General features: G+C 47.8%; 1 protein-coding gene and 1 long non-coding RNA gene across 44 annotated transcripts in view; one reads left to right on the plus strand and one right to left on the minus strand.

The window, feature by feature from the left end:
- Positions 1-24,730, minus strand: part of KCNMA1 (potassium calcium-activated channel subfamily M alpha 1) — a 729,677-nt gene that overhangs the window by 643,668 nt on the left and 61,279 nt on the right. The window lies entirely within an intron of this gene.
- On the plus strand, positions 4,217-11,509 carry LOC123576653. Its single transcript, XR_006701524.1, has 2 exons — positions 4,217-7,008; positions 10,880-11,509. It is a non-coding gene; the product is annotated as an uncharacterized LOC123576653 (long non-coding RNA).

A 24,730-nucleotide genomic window follows, 5' to 3' on the forward strand; every position in this document is an offset into this window, starting at 1 on the left:
ATTTTTCTTAACCTCAGTGAGATCTTTTAGAAACTATGTTTCAATGAAGAAATATTAATCCAGAGCTCAGCGCTTCCTTCAGATGCTTCCTCTTAGAAAATCAAGCAAAGTAAGTGAATACTCTTTGTTAAAATTAGAACAGAGAGTGTGATCCTATTATTCTAAAAGTATTCCTGTCAATCTATGGTCTACGTATCCTCCCAGCTGTATATATCCATAGAGAGATTCTTTAATGATTTCCTCCTACTGTTGAAGACGATTATTCCGAGGTGGTGAGATTTGGACTTATTTTCAAAATCTCTCTCTGAATTTTTTGCAGTGATTATTTCCAAAAACAATTGCTGTTATTTGCAGAGGAAGAAACTCCCAGGTGGTTGAAATGATCACTGCCAAATCTGAGGACCACTGAATGCAGCCACCATCACTGCCCAGCACAGCTAATTTTCTCACTGCTGCTACACCCTGGTGGTCGTGTCTTCCGGCAAGAATACCTACTTTTTATGAAATTGCCCTCACTATGAGCTACTCATACCCTTCTACTTTCTCCTTTAATCCTCAAAGCAACCTTATGAGGTTACAAGGTTTCATGAGTTTCATTTCGTGCAGGACAGATGGAGCCCCAGAGAAGTGAATTTTCCCGAGGCCCCAAGACCAGGAGCTGGTAGGTCTGGGCTCCACAACTCCAAAGTCCGTGTTTTGAACCAAAATGCTTTTCTAGAAAGTGCTCCCTCACATTGATCCAAGACCCATCTTTCTATAACTTCTGACAAATGGCACTTAAATCTGTTCTCTGGAGGGGCGCCTGGGTGGCTCAGTCGGTTAAGCGTCCAACTTCAGCTCAGGTCACGATCTCGCGGTCCACAAGTTCAAGCCCCGCATCGGGCTCTGGGCTGATGGCTCAGAGCCTGGAGCCTGCTTCCGATTCTGTGTCTCCCTCTCTCTCTGCCCCTCCACCGTTCATGCTCTGTCTCTCTCTGTCTCAAAAATAAATAAACGTTAAAAAAAATTAAAAAAAAAAAATCTGCCCTCTGGGGACTCACCAAAAAAGGCTAGCTGCTTCCCATAAGGCACGGCCTTCCAACAGAGGAAGACAAAAATCCCATGACCCTCATCTGCCCAGCCTTCTTCCTCCCCAGGTGATCCCTCACCAGGTGCAAATGATACGGGCAAAAAAAAAGAAACTACATTCTTTCTTACCTATGATGCAGTCACTGAATGATGAATTTATTTATTTTTTTCCACTGCATGATGAATTAAAATGGAACCATGAAGCTTCCAAGATGCTCTTATCTATATGCTATCATTCAAGTTCCACTTTTAAGGAGTTCCTAATAGTTGGGTTCCCTGGGAGAATCTCCCAGGAGACTTTCATGCCACAGACAACTCCCCACTCTGCAGTTTAATGGATGGGTGTAGTGGTGTGGGTAAAGTAATTTATATCTTGCACGGAAGCATATTATATGCATTTTTCAATCTATCTTCCTAATTATATTTTTTCATAGACTCATATTTAAATGAGTTTCTGCTCCCCTAACACACACAGACTGGGTGAGGGGAGGGACAGCGGGATGAAAATGTTAAGATTTTCCACCACGTGTGAACCTTCCCTATGCCCTGGCTGAGAACTCTCTGGGCTGGGTGGGGGCCGTAGGGTTGGGTGGAGAGCTGTCACTGGCTGATAATCTCCCCAGGTCTGATTTTCACACGCAGATCCACCAGCCGCATCTCCACGCCAGGGGCCACGGGGCAGCTGGGCACAGGGGCTCCCCCTGGGCCCTGCCCAGAATGCACACTTCTCAGCAGGACCTTGTTCCAGGGAAAGACTCTGCTGCCTTGGTTTTGCACAGAGGTCGGCGGGCCTCCACCAAAATGCACACCTGTGTTGGCAGTGGGGCCATGGAACAGGGCCTGGAAAACATGGCTTCATGCCTCGGCGTAGGAACAGAGACCCAATATAGCTCAGCCCAGACTGAGTGGAGCTGCTGACCCCACTAGCCTGTCCCTAAATCCTCTCCTGCAGTGTCCTTGATCCTCTCCTGCAGTGTCCTTAATTTCACCTCCCTGTCCCCAAAGCCAAGCCCCCCCCCAGGCCCCTTGGGCATGTGCATTGCTCTCTTCTTCCTCCCCATGGCTTTTCCCCAGGCAAAATCTGAACTCACTTATCATAGCCCGTCTGTCCCTCGCAGGGGAGGGGAGACACCCAATACCGCAGCCCAGAAGGAACCTCCGCAGGGAATCAGTCAAAAGCCAGACACTAAAATTACATTTTCTCACTCCCTTCTCGTTTGAAGGGAAGTCTGCATAGCACTGGCTGTGATCACACACTCCCTGCCGTAAATGAGAGAGCCATCTCCACAGCCTCCTCCTCCTCCTCTTTTTTCTTCTCCCTGTCTTGTCCCCTCTCTGTACCTTCAAGGCCTCCCTCCTCCACTGAGTTCCCAGCTTACTGCCTCCCCCTAACTCACAGTGTGCTAAGGGCACCCAGCTCTGACAAGAACCTGCAGACAGCTCTGGCCCACCCAGCAGGAAAGAGTACCACCACTGCCCAGCATGGATAGATGGCACACAGGAAGCAGCAGGGCTAGACTATGCTTGGGCAGAGAGTGCCTCGTATAAAGGAACTATGCAGGAACATTCCAGCCTCAACAAATCTACAATAACACCAGGACAAGGAAAGAGGCAAGACAAGATAGCATGAAACATCCAGGGGTCCCAGGCCACCCCTGTCTCCTTCTTCTGGAAAAGTTCACACAAGAAGATTATTTCCCAAGATGCAAAGACATGTGCCCCCTTCGCCTTGGTGCTGCCTGGCCCCATACTGGCTGAGTATTTCCAATGGGTGGAGGAAAGGACGGTCATACTCTCAGAAATGGATGTTCCCCAGGGAGTAGACTGTCCTTTCAGGGCCTCCTTTATACTTTAAAACATTACTACTGGGTGGTTACTCAGGGCAGCATATGGACAACCTCAAAGATGTTGAACCAGACCTGGATAGTTGAAGCCAACCTCATTACAAGTGGATTTTTGTTTTCCTTTATAGGGCACCTACTATGTGTCAGGCACTGTACTCGGTACGTTGCACATTGGTCCTCAGTCTTCCAGCAGCACTGGGTATGGGATCATCACGCCCTGGTGCAGGTGAGGTCTGCAGCTCAGAGAGGTTAAGGAACTTGCCTGAGGCCATTACAAGTAATGGCACACGGCCAAGACATAAATCTAATCCCAGAAACCATGATCTTCCTACCACACCAAATGTTTCCCCTAAAGAGTGCCCATAACTCCACACAGGAACCCAGCCCAGCCTGAATAATCCATCAGGGCAGAAGAAGAAAACTCCTCTGTCAAAATGAAAGATGCTAATAGCAGGAATATTTAGCTGGGAGTGTTCGAATTTCCATAAAAATCTCCCTGTGCAAAGATGTGTTGAAAAAATCATGCTGAATTTGCCTCTTATAAGCCAGTACCTCCTGGAATCCAGACTTCTATCCCAAGACCACCGGAGAGCCCCACTGCTTCCCCACCAACCTGCAATCCCCACCATGAACTATTAAGGAACCATGCAGGGCTTGGCTAAAGGAAAAGAACTGGTCAGGTACATTTCACCCTACCCATTAAACCCTAAATATTATGCCCAAGATCACAGAGCCCTTGCCTTTCATTTTTCTTGGCTTTAGGAAGGCAGTGAGGAGGTATGGAACGAAGAACCCAAGTGTCTGAGCATTTACAGCAATCCAGCCTCACCCCAGACTGGCCCCCCATCCAGGCCCACCCCTGTGTGGCTTTTCCAGATCAACTGGAATTTGGGGTGAGAGCCAGGCTTTCCAGACACAGTAAGCCTTCTGCATGGAAGGCACATGTTTCCAGGACCTCTCCTGGGCAGGTATTCTGAGAGGGTTTAGAAGCAGAGACTGAGAAGTGAAATCAACATGGAATTGCCTTCCCTTTGGATTATCTGACTCAGGCAGTACCCAGGACCAGCAAGACCGAAGGAAATGGGCCGACCCTGAAGATGATCATTGAGAACAAGGGTTGCCAAACTAACAGCCGACGGGCCAAATCTGGCCTGACATTTGTTTTTGTAAATAAAGTTTTATTGGAACTAACCCATGCTAATCTGCTAAGTATTGCCTATTGCTGATTCCATGCTACAAAGGCATACTTGAGTAGTTGCAACAGCATGGCCCATAAAACCTAAAACATTTACTACCTGGCCCTTTACAAGAAAAAAAAAATTGCAACCCTCAATTTAGAAAAACTTTCAGAAGTAGTTGGGCCTGCTTCCTGAGTCCCTTTAAAAGCAAAACATCTCTAGAATATATTTGGTACAGTCTTGCATGGAGGTGAAAGGATGGAGAAAATAGCCCTGGAGGGCCCGAACAGCCCCATAGGAAGCCAAAAAAGACACAAGATGCCTGGTACCCAGTGCCTCACATGACAAGACATCCTACTTACAGAAGGGCAATCTTTGCACCACCTTTGGGAAGCCAGGTTGACATGGCCGGTGCAACCACAAAGCCTCCCCCTGTGGCCACACGCAGAGCCTGAAGCCTCACGTAGGTAAGGCCTGCTTCCGGAAAGCAAGCGGTCATCTGCACCACCCCAATCAGCTAGGGGCAGAAGCTGTCCGTCAGCAGGATTCCATGCAGCAGATACCACTGGCCTACAAGCTCCAGAGCTTTCGACGTGCAGGATACGCACATGTAAGTGCACACAGAGGGGCCCCAGGCAGCGGCATGGACGGGGATCCAGGAAGTTGACCTGAAAGCTACCCACCTTCTATTTCGCTCCTGTTCCAGGCAACCTACTCCTAGTTAAGGCAACAGCACAAGGGGGCAAGTGCACGGAACCAGGACTCAGGAGACTGGGGTCCCGCCCCGACTCTGCTGCTAATGCCTCATACAGTCTCAGAAGAGTCAGTCATGTCCTATCTCAGGGCATCAGCCTGTCCTCCTGTCAAATGGACTAATACTACCTGCTATGCCTAACTCACAGAGCTCAGTCATTCAGCAAGCAATTAATGAGCATCTACTACTGGCAAGACATTGACTCAGGACGCACCTGAGATACAGTGGCAAACAAGACGGGCAAAAGCCCTTCCTCATGGAGTGTACCCTGTAGGGTTGGGACAGAACCTAATACGAATGCATGCAGGAATGGGTTGAAAAACCATGTTTGCCACACTTGCAGCATGGATGGAGATATCCTCCGCTCCGGGCCAATTATGGACCGGACTCACACACACAGCAGACCTGCTGGGAATCAATCACTGACCACAGGCATTTGCATGTAGTAACCCTACAATCACAAGCAGCCCCAACACCAAGGAAGAAGACACTATAAATACACACACTCCACAAACAAGCAAGTTGGGGCCCAGAGAAGCGAAGCCGTTTTTTTTGTTTGGTTGGTTGGTTGGGGTTCTTTTTTTTTTTTGGTTTTTGTGTTTTGTTTTTTTCAGGATAACACAACCAGTAGAAGGCAGAGACAGGATTAAAATGCAAGCATTCTGATGCTGAGGACGTACATATCTAATAACCACTACGTCGTCTTGTTTGTACTGAGAAGGAAATCAAGTGGCCACCCCTTTTGATAGCTCCTATGCGGGCTGGAGGTGTTGAACTTTCTATGTTGAATTCTCCCATCATGACCTAGAGGAGTGAGGCCATGCTGCTCTATGCCAGCAGGAGTGCCCCAGAAGGAGAAAAGGAAGCTTTCGTCTCCTAGACGATGGACATCCTCTGGGAGAGGACAGCTGCACCCAGGACACAGGCCTTCAACTGACAAGGAGTTGGTCCCTGCATCTCCCATTCTGGGCCACCTCCTGGCCAGGGATCTCCAGAAGGGCAGATATCTAGTTGTGGGCTGCAGTGAGAGCAGTGATCCCTGTGCATGGAGGAGGCAGGCCCAGACTAGGACGCTGGCGGGGATACGTTATGCCCTGTAAGGCAATCCCCTGGCTCTGTGACCCTCTGTTTATTTCCCTAGTGTCAGCCCCAAGTTTTCCATCAAGTCCCGTTTCAGTGTCCCAGGCCAGATGTCCAGCAACACGAGGAATTTAAGGAAAGGCTGAGAAGCCATGTACCCAAGCTGGGGCCACTGGTGCCCCTTTAAAACTAGTATCTTATGAAAGTACTAACAGATGAGAAATTCCTCGAGAAAGGTAAATATTGGAGAAAGTCAGGATGAGCTACCCTTTGGCCACGTGGAGTTTTGCTCCACTGCCGATGTGGAGGATGAAAGTCCTAGGTAACTTGGGCAAATAATAGCTCCCTTTTTGGAAGAGGGGGATGCTAAGAGGGGCAGAGAATGGAAGAGGAGGAAAAGGTGTGAGGTTCAGGGACTGTGCAAGGATCACCACCCCCCCCCCCACCCATCTAAGAGACTCTCCTGAGCCTTGAAATAATGCTCATGTCTGGTGTGCTCACCACCAGGGCCACGGTGGAGCAGACTAGAAAGGAAATGAAGGCAGAGACAGGGCCCCCTCTTGGGGGAGTCCTGGTACATCCAGGTGGGAGGATAGAGCATCAAGGCAGAAGACTTCCCAGGCCAGATGGGAGCATGGTTCCTCAGAGGCTCCATCTGATACTGGTTCTGGCTGGAGCTGCCTCTCTCTCAACACCTGTAGTGTAGACCTGGGCCTGTCTGGTCCCGAGAGGTGCCAGCACCCAGAGCTATCTTCATTCTGCCGCTGGAAGCCATGGGAATTCCCTGGGGCCTGGGGCTCCCTCTGGGATTTCACACTGCTCTCTCCTGCCTCGCTTTCTCTTTTATCTCCTGGATTAACATATCGCTGTGATGTCGATGTGGTCAGCCTGCCCGTCTGAGCTTTGTGACCTCATGCAGAGCTGGAAGGGGCCATGGAAAACATTCCCAAGCAAGCATCTCAGACCCGGGCATGCCTCTCTCCCCCGGAAACCGGGCTGCGTCTAGGCAGAGGCAAGGCTGGGGACTGGTGAGGGCCGGGTGTGCGTCTTCTGAGCACAGTTGCAACAGGGGAGCATTTGTAAGGTAAGATGTTGACATCGTCACTAATTCCATGAAGAAAAGATGCTAGAAGCAGTGTGAGAATACGACCCTGAGACGAGCAGAAAACGTGGTGCATGTGGGGCACCACTTTCATATGCTGCCCCCCAACCTGAGCACGACACAAGCCTGCTCCCTGAGTTTGCCTCCCAGACTTAAGGTGTTAGGGCACATAAAACCACTCAGGGAATTTACGAAAGGAGCATAATTGATTCAAAGTTGTAGGGAGAATGCTATTTACATATTAAATAAAAAACAAACATCACATAATGACAGGGAAAATCTGCACAACTTTATCAAGCAAACATGTGCATGGAGGGTGACTTCAGATTATGCTCCTATATAGTAACAGAGGAGGAGCCCATTCACCTTTATTCATTTCTCCCCTTAAAGAATTTCAGTAGAGGGGCCACTGGGTGGCTCAGTCGGTTAGGTGTCTGACTTCGGCCCACATCATGATCTCATGGTTTGTGAGTTCGAGCCCTGCATCGGGCTCTGGGTTGACAGCTCAGAGCTTAGACCCTGCTTTAGATCCTCTGTCTCCCTCTCTGTTCCTCCCCTGCTAGCGCTTTCTCTCACTCTCTCTCTCTCTCTCTCTCAAAATAAATAAATACACTTTAAAAAAGTAAATAAAGTATCACCTTACATACTCAGTTTCTAATGCCCCATTTTACAGATGAGAAAACTGAGACCCAGAACAAAAAAAAGAACAGAAACCAACGGGAATCTGAAGCCCCTGAACCCCATAATCAATCAAACGCTCTTTCCGGGAAAGTATCGTGCAACAGTTAGGGGGCCCCACCGGGAGGCCAGGAACTGTTTCCAATGTAATTCATCCTGCCCTGTGACTGGCACAGCATGCTACAAAGTTGCATCCTTAACTAAATAGTTCTGCTGAGCCGTGGGGTGCTCTGAGATTCCAGCCAGGGTTCAGCTGATGCTATAGACTTGATCTTTCAGGTAAAACCCTTTCTCCCCTGAGCACAGCGTATGTAGAGCAGAGTCCCTACCGTCCAGCCTGGCCAGCACGTCTATTCCAGCCATCACTAAGATGGCAGAAGGGGACCCAGAAGTCACCCTCTCCTTCTAGAGATTCCAGGAAGTTAATTCTGCAAAGGGACCCTCCACAATTCTAACATGATAGATACCTGCACAGTCCACCAAAGTGGCCACAAGCGGCAAGGAGGAAGTCAATTGTCAGTGACAGAAGCGCAAGCCTCCTGGAGCCTCAGTGGGAAAACACGCCCTGGACAAATCTGCAATTTCCGGGCATTTCTGAAACCCGGAAGAGTAAGAAGAGGGTTTGGACGCAGAAGGCTAGAGAGACTGCATTCAAAGAGACAGCAATGTCCTAGGAGCAGAGAGCCCTGCCAGGACAAAGTGGGGCAGGAAAGCAGACAGCACCGTGTAGGATGGGACCCTAGTTAGCACGTGGTGGTTAGCCCAGGGACCTCCAGGCTTGAATCCGACCTCCTCCACTTACCAGCTATGTGACTGCAATATGGGTCAGTTTCTTCACCAGAGAACAGACAATAACTGTGTACAAATAGCATGGGTACAGGGAGGAAGGGGAGGGGGATACAGGCTGAGCGCTGGGCACTATCTAGGTGGCACTTCTGACAAGTCCCCATGGAGGCCTCTGTCTACCAGGCAGGCAGACAGCCCATGTATACCCATGCTACAGCTCTCCGCTCCCCTTCTATGTTTGAAATATCAAGTACTGGGGGGTTTTCTTGAGTTTATTTAAAACAAATAATTTTAAAAGTTCATTAAAATTTTTTAAATTTAGATTTTAAAAAATTCAGTTAAAAAATTTTTAATTTAAAAATAGACCTACCCTATGACCCAGCAATAGCACTGCTAGGAATTTACCCAAGGGATACAGGAGTACTGATGCATAGGGGCACTTGTACCCCAATGTTTATAGCAGCACTCTCAACAATAGCCAAATTATGGAAAGAGCCTAAATGTCCATCAACTGATGAATGGATAAAGAAATTGTGGTTTATATACACAATGGAGTACTACGTGGCAATGAGAAAGAATGAAATATGGCCCTTTGTAGCAACGTGGATGGAATGGGAGAGTGTGATGCTAAGTGAAATAAGCCATACAGAGAAAGACAGATACCATATGGTTTCACTCTTATGTGGATCTTGAGGAACTTAACAGAAACCCATGGGGGAGGGGAAGGGAAAAAAAAAAAAAAAGAGGTTAGAGTGGGAGAGAGCCAAAGCATAAGAGACTGTTAAAAACTGAGAACAAACTGAGGGTTGATGGGGGGTGGGAGGGAGGGGAGGGTGGGTGATGGGTATTGAGGAGGGCACCTTTCGGGATGAGCGCTGGGTGTTGTATGGAAACCAATTTGACAATAAACTTCATATATTGAAAAAATAAATAAATAAAAAATAAAAAAAATTTTAATTTATTTAAAATAAATAAATAAATAAATAAAGATAAAGCTGTGCATACTCTGGGGAGGGGCAGAGAGAGAGGGGGAGAGAGAGAATCCCACGCAGGCTCTGCACTGTCAGTACAGAGCCCAGTGTGGGGCTCGAACTCACGAACCATGAGATCCTGACCTGAAAGCTGAAACCAAGAGTCAGATGCTTAACCGACTGCACCACCCAGGTGCCCCAGGAGTTTTCTTTAGGAACATATGTGGGTATTCACAATTGCTTTTGTTTTTTGCGGCTTCCTTGAGATGTAATTGACAAATAAAATTCTAAGATATTTAAGTGTGCGTTATAGTGATTTGATGTATGCATCCACTGTGACAGGACTTCCACCAAGAAGTGCTGAGATCAGACACTCCCGAGGGCGTAGTTTTACTCTTCCTGAATGAGCCATGCTGTGCACGATTTTCTCTTGTCATGAACACCACCGGAAGGCCACCATGCAGCCCTTGAGTTCACTTAAGAAGGCAAAAAGTTAGAAAGCAGCCTCTGCATCATCACTCCTCCCCAAACAGCACACACATTAACATTTTAGTGACAAAAAGGCGAGGTCAATTTTCTCAATAGTGTTCCATTACTGAGTGAAAGATGAAATCTAAATGTTTTTTTTTTTTCATTTTTTTGCCCCTTGGGTCTCCATAAAACTACTTCTGCTTTGAATTTCTTGAAAATGCGGCCCATCAATCTTTTAAATGTTCCTGAATCTGCCCTCACAAATAAATGGTTCTTCCCATGCCCAAGCTTACCCCTCCCCCTACACTGAAGAAAGGGGCCCTTGGGGGATGAGGTGACAGAGGACAAGGGCAGGATGGCACTCCCCAGTCGAATGAAAGCTCCCCCCACTGGGTGCAGGGTGAGCACCTGTCCAGTGGTGTGCCTGCCTCTGGCTGGGCCCTTTCCAGGTCCCCTGCACTGCGAGTCAAGCCCTTAGTCCATGACACACACCTACCCGGAGCCTGAGTGTCCCTGTGGCTGGGAGGAACCACTGAATTGTTCAGCAGTGAGCCCACCTGTGATGTCTCAGGTACACCCCACTCCCAGAAAGCAGCTTCTGTCTCGGGGCTGTTCCCAGGGAAATGCCCACACCGGGGACCAGGGTGTCCTGCTGACCTCACTCCCAGGGCCTAATGTCAGCAGCAGGCTGTTACCACGAAGGTGGGTGTCCAGGATGGGAGCTCAAGGCAACCACAGAGACACAAGGTCTCATCCGAGTGTCACCTCACCCCTCCTCCTGCCCTCCCCCACTGTCTAGTGGACAGGTAAAGAATCTGGTGGTTTCTGAAGCATGGAAGGTCATCAGAATTCCCTGTAGGGCTGGTCTAAGCAACACACATTTCATATTCCACTCGTGGATGTTTCAATTCAGTAGTTCTCGAGTGGGGTTTTATTTATTTTTTTAGGTTCTAACAGGTGATTCTTATGGCCACGACCAGGAAGCACTGGCCTGGGCCACTCACTACAGACACCAGGAAGAGAAGCCCACCAGGGCCCTCTGCATGAACACAAGCTTCTCAAAGCAAGCTGAGCAATCTCCCCAGCAATCCTCAGAGCCGGATTTTGCACAACTGGAGGTGAGTGTGCTATTTCTTTAACCCTCTGAAAGCCCAACAGAAAAACTGTCACAGGCACCCTGAGGACGTTTCCTGAGAACCAAGTCCTTTCTGATGAGGTGAGGAAAACTCCACGGAAGATTCCAAGCGAGTCTTTGCCTCCATCTAACGAGCACACATACTTTCCAAGGCCCTCCTGTTCCCGGAAACGTTGCCATCTGCAAAGATGGCAGGCCTTGACAGGCCCTAACTTCACGGTAATGGCACAAAGCCCACAGAGTCAACCACCACGGTGCATCCTCTTGGACCAGCAGTTCCTGGGGGACTTGGGGACAGTGAGAAACAAGGAAGATGCAGGAAGTGTTGATCACAAGGGGGGTTGAGTGGGGTCGGTGATGACATTTTACTAGCTCCCCACATCCTGTGAAGGTGATTTCTCTTCTGAGAAAAAACATCCGCTAACAGGGACTTCATCTTCAACACCTCTTCCCTCACCCTTTCTTCGCTCCGACACACACGTCTGCACACACACACACACACACACACACACACATGCACACAGGTGTGCACCACAGAAACATGGAGGAGACAAAGAACTCCCCTTATCAGGAAGAGGGGGACATTCATTCTCAGGAAGGGTAGCTGGGGAACAGAGAGATGGACACATGTGTCTGAGGTACTTCAGGAAAGAGATCAGCAGGGCCCTTCCTCACAGGCCAGGGTGATTATATGACAAAGTCACAGGCCCTTTGTGCTTCTGGAGACTTGATTTGAGCCCAAATAAACCCGTGGATCAAGGCCATTTCTGACTATTACAAGGGATGAAGATCCCATAGGTCAGGGGGAAAAAAAGAACTATGTATCTTGGGAGAAATAACCTGAAAATTAGAATCAAGGAATAGCCAACCTCCCTTCTAGGAGAAGACAAAAATCATTTACTCAAATGATACCTCAGTGTCACCTGTTTTTTTCAACCTTGTCTTTCTGAACAGAACATAAAAACTAGTTGTAAAACTCAGGTTCAGCCAACCTCACGACAAAAAAATCTAACAGCTTCTCGTAGCTTTAAGCAGAGTCCTATGCTGAGTATATTGAAGTGTTCCAAGATCCCAGCCCCCACGCCAGAGTAAGAATGATGTATGAGGCAATATAAACACATCATTTTCCATTTGGCACAGACAGCATGGTACAAGACTTTGGAGGTTAAACTGAGCAGATGAAAAGGGAACAGTACAGGGATCCAAACTTAGCTCCCCCACCCCCGCCATCCCCTTGCACACAGCAGAGACCTCACACCGGTGGCATCTCGAGATGAAGTTAGTGCTGGAGAAGCCAGGAAGCTTGGTTGTGTTTTGGGGCCTCTGGTTCTGTGCTGGAGTCAACTAGGCAAATCCCAATGAACAATAAGATTCTTGGTCACCACTACCTAAGAACTAACTTAGGCAAACACTGACATTCTATAAAGCAGCAAAAGCAAAATGCAGGTTTTCAAAAAGCATTCTTTGCTCCTCTCCAAAAGACACATAGTGTGACCAGAGAGAAAGAGCTTGGGCTTCAGACAGAGGTACTAAGCCCCTTTCTACTACCTACCATCTGGGGGATTTGGGGCAAGTCACCCAACCTTGCTGAGTCTGTTTCTTCATCTTTCAAAAGTGGAAGTATAGTTTTTCAAAGTGATTGGGAGAAACTGAAGGTCATAATTCAGGTGACAGACCTCTGTCACCTCTGACGTGCTCCTACAGAAGTGTCAGTGCTGTAGATGATGGTGAAGACAGTGATAGAACAAGGCCACTGCTCATACATCTCAAAGCCATGATCACGCTGCACCAGTAAGAATCCAGGACCCTGGAGATATAAACCAGATCCATCCGAAACCGAGGATCACAATGAGCATGGATCCCAGGGTCACGAACACACCCAACCAAGTGCCTCCTGCTCAACACCAGAGAACCATCTTTCATCGACACCCAATGGTCATGCCATGGTGATGCACACCTGTGAGCCAAAAGCACACAAGGAAAATGCAAATCACTGGGGCATTTCCCCAGCTCCAGCCCCCCATCAACCACAGACACAATCACACCCCAATGCCTCAAACTCATCTCTACGGGCCCTGCGAGGACCGAGACCGAAAGTCACCAGGGAAGACAAGCATGTGTTCTATTTGTTGGTCCTCTAGCTGTAATTACTGGTTTGTTGGAGACTAAGACAAATAACTCACTCAGATAATTCTGGCAATTAAGTCTGGCAAAACAGCAGGAGATGGATGCGACATATACTGAGCACAGAGGAGCTACAGAGGCAGGTTTCTGAAAGGTAGGGAGAGCTATATGCAAAGAAATCGACTCCAGAGTAGTTTGCAGGGAGTCAGGGGCTCCGGGCTCATTAGTTCAATCTTGGCAGCTGTCAATCACTGCCAAAAGGCAGTTTAATCTTGCCCCAAAGCATTCAGGAACACTATGAGTCACGGCCTATGGTTAGCCATTCAATGTTGAGTTCATGAGTTATGAGTACCCTCCAGCTGGGAGGACACAGGCTTCTCCTACCCAGCATGTGCCCTGGGCATGAAGGATGTGTGGATAAGTACAAATACAGCCAGACAGCCAGAGGTGACAGAAACGGTCTACAATATTAGCCCAACTGGGTTTATGAGAAACAAGTGTGCAGTTCAATACCGTTTATATGGTTCATAGGAGACTCTTGAGCAGTGACAGAGAACATAATTCTCATGCTCTTCAGGGTTTCCAGAGATAAACAGGAGATACAGAAAACACAGGAATAATGTGCTATTAGCAGGGGGGCTGGGTGATTCTGGGTCCCCCTCCCCAGTGTTTACAAAAAACTTTAAGCTGTCTTGCCAAGTTAAGAAATTCAGACTGCCAGGGAAGAGTGATTTTGTTTCTATTTACACCATTCTGCATGCAAGGAAACTAATATCCCAATCTACAGCTGTAGAAAGATTGCACCGAATAAAGCATTTGAGTGTGCAAATTCTAGGAAATTCTTAATAGTAGCGATATATTAATTAATAATAATTCTTTCTTTCACCTTGAGCTGAATAACTTGCAAAGTTCTATCTCATATGATCTTCACAGCAAACCAGTGAAGCACGCATTCTTATCCCCCTGGTACCAATAAGAAAAAGGCTCACAAAGTGGGTTCTTGCTTCTCCAGATTCCCCCCAGATGACTCTTGGAATGTTCTTAATTCTGGTCTTAGAAAATAAGAACACAGATGTCAGGACACGCATCGTGAGTCAGGTGACACTGAAGAGGCACCACATTCAGAGTGCAGACTTGCAGGAGCAGAGGCTCAGTAGAAAACTATTTCATAAGAACTATTTGACCAGGGTGACGGTAGGGGAGGGAAGGGCAGGGAGGGAAAGCCAAGGCCCTCACAGAAGGAACTGAGCACTCTGGCCCGTGGTTCACCAGCATAAATGCAGTTCCAGGAAGGACCTTGGATGACAGGTGTCCTAAGGAAGAAGAGTCCCAAGGAGATAGGTTCCTACAATAAATTTGCTATCAATTATGCACCTTTTGTCCACAGTCTTGCCTCCACTAGTCAGAAATGCTGCTGCACCTCAAGAAAGGCCTCAACAGCAGTCCTGAAATTCCAGTAAGGTCTCTGCTTGTCCAGATGGAAAAGGGCACAGGCACAAAATAAAACCATGAAGCAGAGGCTTGGAAGTAAGCATCATGCCAGGCACTGGACCTTAGAACCCCTGGCAGAGTCACTAGCTGCTGGACCTCAAGGCCTCTCCAAGCAACACCCCTTTCTAATGAGTGCTCTTAAAACCACTGTGGCCCAAAAGCCTTAGGTGGCGAGCCCACAAGATAACTTCATCATAATGCAGCGGGGGACATTTAGGCTCCAATGCTACCCGGGGAAGGCGAGGGCCTGACTTCCGGCCATATGCTGGAAAAGGCCTGATGGTTATGTCAGCCTCAGAGGCTAGCTCCTCCCCTTGCTTTTGGTCAGCCCAGCCCCTGTTGCACCGCAACATGCATGCCGGCCTACTGGTGGCCTCTCAGGGACAGCCGCAATCAGGCTAAGATTGGTGCAGTTCCACAGGCATGAAATTATGGAACGCCTTTGTACATGTTAGTATGTAGCCACTCCTCCAAACTCTGGCGTGCCCGCCGCCACCATCACACTACCCACCCACCCCCACCCCAGACCTCCTCAGGATCCTGCAGCTCAAGAGTTGACACCTGGAGCAGCAGGTGGGCGCTACTCCGGGACTGCACGTGGGCTCGGGCTGTGCAATTTCCACATGAGGTGAACACCCTCCCCATGTACACTGTCGGCGGGGCTCAGCCTGACCCACTGCACTCCCCTGGCAGAAGGGCGACAGGACCCCGCCATGCCAAGAACCATTTGAAACCACTGTCTGTTGTCCTCCATATGGCGATAGGCCTCCCTCCCTTCCCACTGGGACTGGAGGCTAGGGAAGGAACTATAGTCCCACATGTGTTCTAATTCATACCTGTGAGTTTATGGAAATATCCACTTGATTTCGAGGAAAGGGGAAAAAAAAAAAAGGACCAGCAGCTGGCTCCACCTCTGGAATTGAAAATCTGGCTGGTATTTCACACCATCTCTGGCCCACGAGGGAGAAGCCACATGTCCCCCCAGTACTGTCCCAGCAGAATCACGACACAACAGCCCACACGGGCCCTCAGCTATCATTCAGCCTCATGTGTTTTAAGTGCATGTCATGACCCATTAGCAGCTCACAGAACCAACTTTATGGTTCACAACTGGCATTTTTCAATAAATAGAAAAGCATGTAACAGCACAGGAAACAGAAAGTATGCCTACAGAAAGGTGCCGCTATGTGGAACTTTTGCTTAATTATCTTCACAGACGTAGATATTGAATTGAGAAAGGAAACACATCTTCCTGGGGTCTCAAGGGAAAAAAATAGAGTTTGAAAGCCCCAATCTAGCTAATTCCACCCTACTGCTGATGAGGAAACTGACCCATGCAAGGAAAGCCACTGGAGAGCGTGGCACATGAAGGTGGCTGACAGTCCACGTGGCCTGCAGCCTTCACTTCTCTTGGAGGTGACTCTGGCTCTGGAACCTGATATCAGGTTTCCTGGATGCTAAGGAGCCGGGTTCTTCAGCCCCCAAGAGCTGCACTTAAGTGGTCTCTAGTGCCCCTATGTGTCAGCACTCCTGTATCTCTTGGGTAAATTCCTAGCAGTGCTACTGTTGGGTCATAGGGTGGTTCTATTTTTAATTTTTTGAGGAACCTCCACACTGTTTTCCAGAGCAGCTGCATCAGGTTGCATTCCCACCAACAGTGCAAGAGGGTTCCCGTTTCTCCACATCCTCGCCAGCATCTACAGTCTCATGATTTGTTCATTTTAGCCACTCTGGCCTGCATGAGGTGACATCTCAGTGTGGTTTTGATTTATATTTCCCTGATGAGGAGTGACGTTGAGCATCTTTTCATGTGACTGTTGGCCATCTGGATGTCTTCTTTAGAAAAGTGTCTGTTCATGTCTTCTGCCCATTTCTTCATTGGATTATTTGTTTTTCGGGTGTGGAGTTGGGTGAGTTCTTTATAGATTTTGGATACTAGCCCTTTGTCCGACATGTCATTTGCAAATATCTTTTCCCATTCCTTCGGTTGCCTTTTAGTTTTGTTGATTGTTTCCTTTGCAGTGCAGAAGCTTTTTATCTTGATGAGGTCCAAATAGTTCATTTTTGCTTTGATTTCCTTGCCTTTGGAGATGTGTCGAGTAAGAAATTGCTGTGGCTGATGTCAAAGAGGTTGTTGCCTGCTTTCTCCTCTAGGGTTTTGATGGTTTCCTGTCTCACATTCAGGTCCTTCATCCATTTTGAGTTTATTTTTGTGTATGGTGTGAGAAAGTGGTCTAGTTTCATTCTTCTGCATGTTGCCGTCCAGTTCTCCCAGCACCATTTGTTAAAGAGACTGTCTTTTTTCCATTGGATGTTCTTTCCTGCCTTGTCAAAGATTATTTGGCCATACTTTTGTGGGTCCAATTCTGGAGTCTCTCTTCTATTCCATTGGTCTACATGTCTGTTTTTGTGCCAATACCATGCTGTCTTGTGATTACAGCTTTGTAGTAGAGGCTAAAGTCTGGTGTTGTGATGCCTCCTCCTTTGGTCTTCTTCTTCAATATTACTTTGGCTATTCCGGGTCTTTTGTGGTTCCATACAAATTTTAGAATTGCTTGTTCTAGCTTTGAGAAGAATGCTGGTGCAATTTTGATTGGGATTGCATTGAACGTGTAGATTGCTTTGGGTAGTATTGACATTTTAACAATATTTATTATTCCAACCCATGAGCACGGAATGTTTTTCCATTTCTTTGTATCTTCTTCAATTTCCTTCATAAGCTTTCTATAGTTTTCAGCATACAGATCTTTTACATCTTTGGTTAGGTTTATTCCTAGGTGTTTTATGATCTTGGTGCAACTGTGAATGGGATCAGTTTCTTTGTCTTTCTGTTGCTCCGTTATTAGTGTATAAGAATGCAACTGATTTCTGTACATTAATTTTGTATCCTGCGGCTTTGCTGAATTCATGTATCAGTTCTAGCAGACTTTTGGTGGAGTCTATCGGGTTTTCCATGTATAATATCATGTCATCTATAGCAGCACTTTCAACAATAACCAAATGATGGAAAGAGCCTAAATGTCCATCAAATGACAAAGGGATAAAGAAGATGTGGTTTATATATACAATGGAATACTACTTGGCAATGAGAAAGAATGAAATCATGCCATTTGCAGCAATGTGGATGGAACTGGAGGGTATTATGGCTAGTGAAATAAGTCAGGCAGAGAAAGACAGATACCATGTTTTCACTCATATGTGGATCCTGAGAAATTTAACAGAAGACCGTGGGGGGAGGGGAAGGGGAAAAAAGTTACAGAGAGGGAGGAAGGCAAACCATAAGAGACTCTTAAATACTGAGAACAAACTGGGGGTTGATGGGGGGTGAGAGGTAGAGGGGAAAGTGGGTGATGGGCACAGAGGAGGGCACCTGTTGGGATGAGCACTCGGTGTTGTATGGAAACCAATTTGACAATAAATTATATTTAATAAAAAAAACTTCTTTTTCCAATAGGACCTGGTTAGATAACAGCTAACAATGACTAAAAGTTAACTATTTGGCAACTATTTTGTAAGGGGCTTACACACATCCTCTCCCTCCATGTATAATTACTTTATCTCACTTGGCATATGATAAAGCCCTGTATGTTAATATCTCACACATACATAGTGCCATCATTTTTACTATGACTGTTCTATTCTAAGCATTTCATGCATGATGTTTAATGTCAGCCTCAACTCTATACAGTAGGTGCTATTCTAGTCCCCATTTTGCAGGCAGTGATTTGAGGTAAGAGAGGCTACATGACTTGCCCAAGATCACACAGCTAACGGATGACAGAGCTGAGACTTGGACCCAGGTGGTCAGGCTTCAGAGCCCATCCTCATAACTACTTCTACTGTTCATGATTAGCTCCATTTCCAGGTGCAGAAACAGAGACCCAGAGAAGTTCGATCATTATGTTGACTCCACCCAGAGACTGCCCATAAGCCAGGGAAATGTCCAACATATTTAACAGCGGGTAAGGCAGGACCATGAACATCAGGATGGACAAGGGCCTAGGCTGAAGCCCCTCTCGGTGCCAAACCTTGAGTCGTTAATAGCTGCCTCCTGAGAAGGTCCAGGGGCTTTCAGGAAAAAAGCCAGAATGACAAAGATACTCACACAACTTAGCACAAAGGCCAATTTATTTCATGTTTAAAATGTGATTTTATTTGAGAATAGTTGACACACAATGTTACAGTAGTTCCAGGTGTGAAACTCAGTGGTCCAGCTTCTCTGTGTGTGAGGCTGTGCTCACCACAAGGGTAGCTACCACCTGTCCCCACGTAAAACTACTACAACACTGACCGTATTTGACTATGGCTATTTAACCAGAAGGGAAGTTTTTAATTATGTTATCACTTTTCACTACTACAAACAGCCCAGATAAAAGAGAACTAAAGTTCTTACTGGAATCTTTGAATTCTGCTTCGTCAATTACAGGCTTGGGGATGATTCAATCCCCGACTTTGACTGATGAGGAAACCAGGGCTGCTATGTGAAGTGTCATGCCCAAGGTCACACAGCTAGTAAGTGTCAGGGTCCAGATGAAAACCTAGGGCTCCTGAACTGGAGCTTTCAGGGTTTGTCTATGGTGGCTTGTCCTTTCTCCATCCATGCTGACTCTGCTCAATACATACTCGCTAACACGCATGTCATGAGCCCAGCCCACAGCTGACAGGGCACACCCTGACCATCCCAGGATCCTAAGACACAGGCTCGGCTGCCCAAATTTCCACCAGTGATGATGCCAGTCTCATGCATATGTAGATTTTTTGAGTAAGCACCTGAATTCTGTGTGACTGATTTCAGTACCCATTGGAGGCGGCTTCTAAATTTAGAATGAACATCGCAGGCAGTCTATTGCACGAATGTATACTTCCTCAGAAGACGTCAGAAACAGTAAAGTTGACATACATAAAACAGTTTCTTCATACCTTAATAATACTGAACTGTAAAAATAAAGTATCTCCAACAAACAACGCTTTAACCACAATGCCCTTCAAAATTAACCACAGTAGTCAAGGACTATCCAGATTTGTTTTTAACGAAAAGCCACAAGAGTCCCCATCCTTACTCTCACTTGCCAGTACAGTTCCCTAGGCCTGGCAGCCATCACCACATACCTGCCACTATCCAATCTAGAGCTTTAGTAATTGATCATCTGGCATGCCAACCTGCACATTCTGTGACAATACCACCTTCGCAGGAGCTGAAGAGTCTGTTCATTTTAATCACCACCCCCTTTGTCTATTCTGATTTGTTGCTTATATTCAATTACGTGGCTCCACTGGCCTCTGCATATCCAGGAGAGGGAGGGGCCGGGACAGGGAGGGGCCTTTCATTGAAAACATCTTAACCATGTAGACCCTGCAAAGCAACATTGCAGAGGGACCCAGAGTCCACGTTGACATGCAACCTTCCATCAAAACACCTTATCGTCCCTTACCAGAACAGATGGGGAAAAAAAAATTACTCTTATGCCCTGAAATTTTCCATTCTTGATCTCAGCCCAAAGGTGACTCTTTTATTTTTAAACTTAAGCAAAAAAAAAAAAAAAAAAAAAAAAAAGTTCAACTATTTTTGATTCATGCCTGGGCTAAAGAAACACACTTTGTTCTTGTTAAAGCAAGGTAAGATTTTTTTTAACACCTAAGTAGCTCAAACAACTGAGCTTCAAATGCCCAAGCATCCCAACTAGCTAGTGTTCACAGTGATAGCACGTTTGCTATAATTGCAAAGCCAAAAATCAATAGCCAGCGTAACAGGGAGCTGGGATTCCACTTTCTGTATACCTTGTCCCCAGTTCTACTAAATACTTTAAGAACGATGTAGAATTCTGAAATATTTTAGCTGGGTGTCTGAGCCTGAAGCTGTTCCTGGATGATAAGGGATAGGTCACCTGACTGCCTCTGTCCCCAGACCTTGCTCCCCTGCCCTCTTCCCATCCATCCTATCCACTATAGCCCCCTCCCACACTGTTCCTTCTCCTCGCGTTCCATCCAGCTACTCCCATCTCCATGGAGGAAGAGGAAGGTAGAACACCTGCATGAGAAGCGTTAGGGGAACAAACCACCCTTTATCCAACCAGCCCCATAACCCCATGTACCTTCCCTCTCCTTGATGAATCCCCTGGATTTCAGCCACAAGATTCTTCTCTCTACTCTCTCATCCTACCCTAACATACACAACTACAGGCCCAGGGGAGAGCCCACAGTGATGGGGTTGCCTCCATCTACCCTTCCGTTGGAGGGGGGGGAGGGTTGCTGTGTGCCATACACTTGGCAAGACCCTAGGGCCGAGTCCTGCCTCTGCCACTTATTAACTGTGTGCCTGTGAGCAAGTCGCATCCACTCTGCAAACTGGCCCTGATCACATCTGTCCTGCCTGCCCCATAGTGTCATTATGAGAATCTCGGGGAATCACGGAAGTGGGCGCACTTTGGACTCAGCCCTTGACATAAACGTGTATTCCTATCAATAGAAACATAGTGCAGTAGAGTGTGGTATGTTCCTTTAGAATAAAGTCCAACAGATACTGACATTAAGTGAAAAACACCAGGCAGAAAACAAGGCACTAAAAGAGAAGAACACAGACTGGGATCTATAGGGCTCCTGCTAAGGGCAAGTTCACAGTGACAAGCCATCAGTGAAGGGTTCCTGGAAGAGGAGCCTTTCTACCAAACCTGGAGTGGCTCTCACCACGCTGATCAAAGACCAACAGCTCTTCAAGGGCAGGGCACCTCTCTCATATGTCTCAGTTTTCCCAGCCTCTCCCTGGCACTAAGTCACTTCATAGTAGACGGGTGTTGAGTGAAGGGAAGCCTGAACGAACCAGGAACTCGGACACCTGGGAGGAGGAGGAGGAGGGAGTCCCAGATAAGAACAGGCAGGTTGTGAAGGCTTGTTCGGGGCACACCGCAGACCAGTTTGGGTGCAGTGAGGCTCACAGAGGGCAGATGAGGAAGGGGAGGTTGGAAAGGCGGGCCGGGGTCTGAGGGCAGAGGCCTCGACCACGGGGTGCAGGAGGAGGTCAGGCTTCTGAGCACATGCAGGAGCAAAGGGAGTTCGGAGTGATGTCATAAAATCAGTATTTGGGGAGATGACTCTGGCAGCTGCACGCAGGACTGGCTGGGGAAGGGAGCACAGGAGACCTGGCAGAGCAGCCAGGAGGCAACTGCAATAATTCAAGCAGGTGGTGAGAGGGGCCGGCGAGCCACTGCCTCCCCGGCAGAATCACGCTTCTGGCAGCAACTGTCTCTACGACAGCGGGAGCGCCATCAAGGGCAACACTCGGCGACTGTCCCCATTAGACTGCACCTCCAATGTCCGCCAGTCCTCCCGCCTGACAGCCGGTGCTGGCTATGCCCGGCACCGGTTTCCTGCAAGTGGCCACCTTCCCCCTCCTGGATCCCGCCAGGGCTGAGCCAGTCCATTTTTAGATGACAGCTCCCATAGTACACTCTCCCTTAAAGGAGATAAACAGGGATGAGGCGGGGTGGGGGTGGGGGCGCAGGGAGAGAGCTTCCACGGCTGAGCGCACTGTCCCAAAGAGGTATCTTCCCAACGATTTCATAAGGCACTATGTTGACATGACACTGAAGACTACGATAAAAAGGAGGTGGAGAAAAAAGTATGAAAGAAAGGACTGGAGGGTTCAAGCCACATTAAAACCACGATGACAGGTAAATCCTGCTGGTTAAGAGCTGGGGCGGGAGGTATGGGGTGGGAGTGGGCTCTGATGACAGACTGCCTTGATTCCAATCCAGCCCCTGCCGCTTCCTAGCCTGTGACCTTGGGAACCTGGACTCTGTGAGTCAGTTTCCCATCTGTAAAATGACGTTAATGATAGCTCCCACCCACTGGGGCAGGAGTGAGAACTGAATGGTTGATCAGTACTTGGCGCTGGTCTGTGATTGATAAGTGGGCCAGTAACGCGGCTGATGGGGAGGCGGGGGCGGGGGCGGGTACTGTGCCAGAGGCCGGCTCCCCAGCACAAACTGGCTCTGATTCCCGTGGCTTAGGAGCAAGCCCCCTGCACTGTGATGTCCCGTAGCAGGTGCATCATTGTGAGCTCCCTGCTCTCACCGGAATTCCAGGACGACATGTGCCTCCCCACAACCTGGTTCTCTTATCAGGGGGCACACAGAACAGGCTGACACCTCTTCCCCATCACAGACCTTCAGACATGGGAAGGTGGCTGCTGTGTCTCCACAAAATAGTCTCTTCCCAAAGATCTTTGTGTTTCTCTCCCCTTTCATTTCTCTTAACATTCACCTGCTGCACAGAGAAGATTAGGCATCAGAGATAGCTAAATAAGAAAATGTTTTTAAATGGAATAGCAAAAAAGGGGGGGGGCTTTGAAAATGATTTGCATCCCATTGGTTCTGGAGGCTTATATGAACGGAATCCCTTCCACAAGAAGCTGCAACCCTCTGGGGAATATCCCCACACCCCACGCCCCCAGAGACCTGCCCCAGAGAAGATGGAGGTTAGCTTCAGGTCCTCCTGATCCCCCAGGGCCCAGCTCAGGGTGGCCACCTGAATAGCCTAGCAGCACGAGCACCTCTCACCATGCATGAATGCTGTGGGAAGCATTTGAAAATAAAGTTTCCAATTACTGCTGGCATTTCTGGAGTGTCCTGCTGCTGGCTGCAGCTGTCCCATGGAAGGCCAGTGACGTCATCTGCAGGCCTGACAGTGCTGAGTTCCAAGGCTGGGCTGGGCCCATGTCACTGGGGAGGGGGAACCTGCCATTTCCTCCTGAAAGCCAGCTCCACTCGGGCTCACTGCTTCCCTTCCTGGGGAGAATTCCATTGTCATGACTTGGATCCACACCAGGAAAGGTCCAGAAGCTATTCCAAGGTCCGGGACAACCCCGCTAGACAGTTTCTAAAATCTTAGTATATGCCAAGCATTGTTGTGGGTCCAGGCAAGTCCAGAGGAGACCTGCTCCCCAAATTCTCACTGTACTCATTTCACAGAAAGAAAAAAAGAATGAGCTGTGTTCCTCTGCTAGAGAGAAGGAGAAAATACAGAGATAAAAAGGGAAAGGGAAAAAAAGAAGTTGGGTGCCTGGGTGGCTCAGTCAGTTAAGCATCTGACTCTTGATCTCAGCTCAGGTTATGATCTCACAGTACGTGAGTTCAAGCCCTGCAGTCAGGCTCTACACTGGCAGTGCAGAGCCTGCTTGGGATTCTGTGTGTGTCTCTCTCTATGCCCCTCTTCTGCTCTCTCTCTCTCTCTCTCTGTCTCAAAATAAATACACTTTTTAAAAAAAGGAGTGAAAGTCAAAGGAGAAGAATGGACATGGAGAAAATGAAGGTGGGAAGCGGAAGAAAGAGGGGGAGAGGATCTGTATGTGAGGCTATTTTTGCCTCTGAGCTCCTCTACAGGTACCTCCCATCCCCCTCCTCCTCCCCACTATTCAGGAACTCAGGTCCTGTCCTGTAGAGCTGACCAAGAGGACAAGGTGCACAATGTCTGCAGAGTAATGTAACAGATTGGGCCCAACCCCAAAATAGAGTCCAAGCTCAATGCAAAATTCAGATTTCCCAAGGGTTGGGATTGGATTATCTGGCGATAGGATTTGCAGGCTTTGCCTGACCAAGATCCATATCTGTTGCCATATTAACCACATTCAGGCCCCTCTCAAAGTCAGGACCCCACCACCCACTCCCACCTCAGGATGGGAGGCCTGACCAGAGCCTCGCTACCTGAGACCAGCTCTTCTGACTGGTAGCCTGCCTTGCAGTCATCCTGGCTGCAATTATAATTATTAAATTATAGGACCCTTCCGAAAGGAGAAGGAAATGGGAGAGACTATGTATTCTTCAGAAGCAAGAGAAATAAAGGGAAAAGGGAAATCAAGACCCTTTCAAAAACTACCTAATAGAACCTTCAGAGCAAATCTGTGGAGTCTGATTACATAAGATCAAACTGCGTCTGAGAGGTTAAGAAGTAACCCAAGGTTACATAGCCAAAAAATGAAAGCATGCCTGGGTCCCATGTGGTTCTTCTAATACATTATAATGCATTCAGTCCTGCAAAACTGCACATTTTTTAA

The sequence above is a fragment of the Leopardus geoffroyi genome, chromosome D2, assembly GCF_018350155.1.
Source record: "Leopardus geoffroyi isolate Oge1 chromosome D2, O.geoffroyi_Oge1_pat1.0, whole genome shotgun sequence".
In the NCBI taxonomy this organism is placed as follows: domain Eukaryota; kingdom Metazoa; phylum Chordata; class Mammalia; order Carnivora; family Felidae; genus Leopardus; species Leopardus geoffroyi.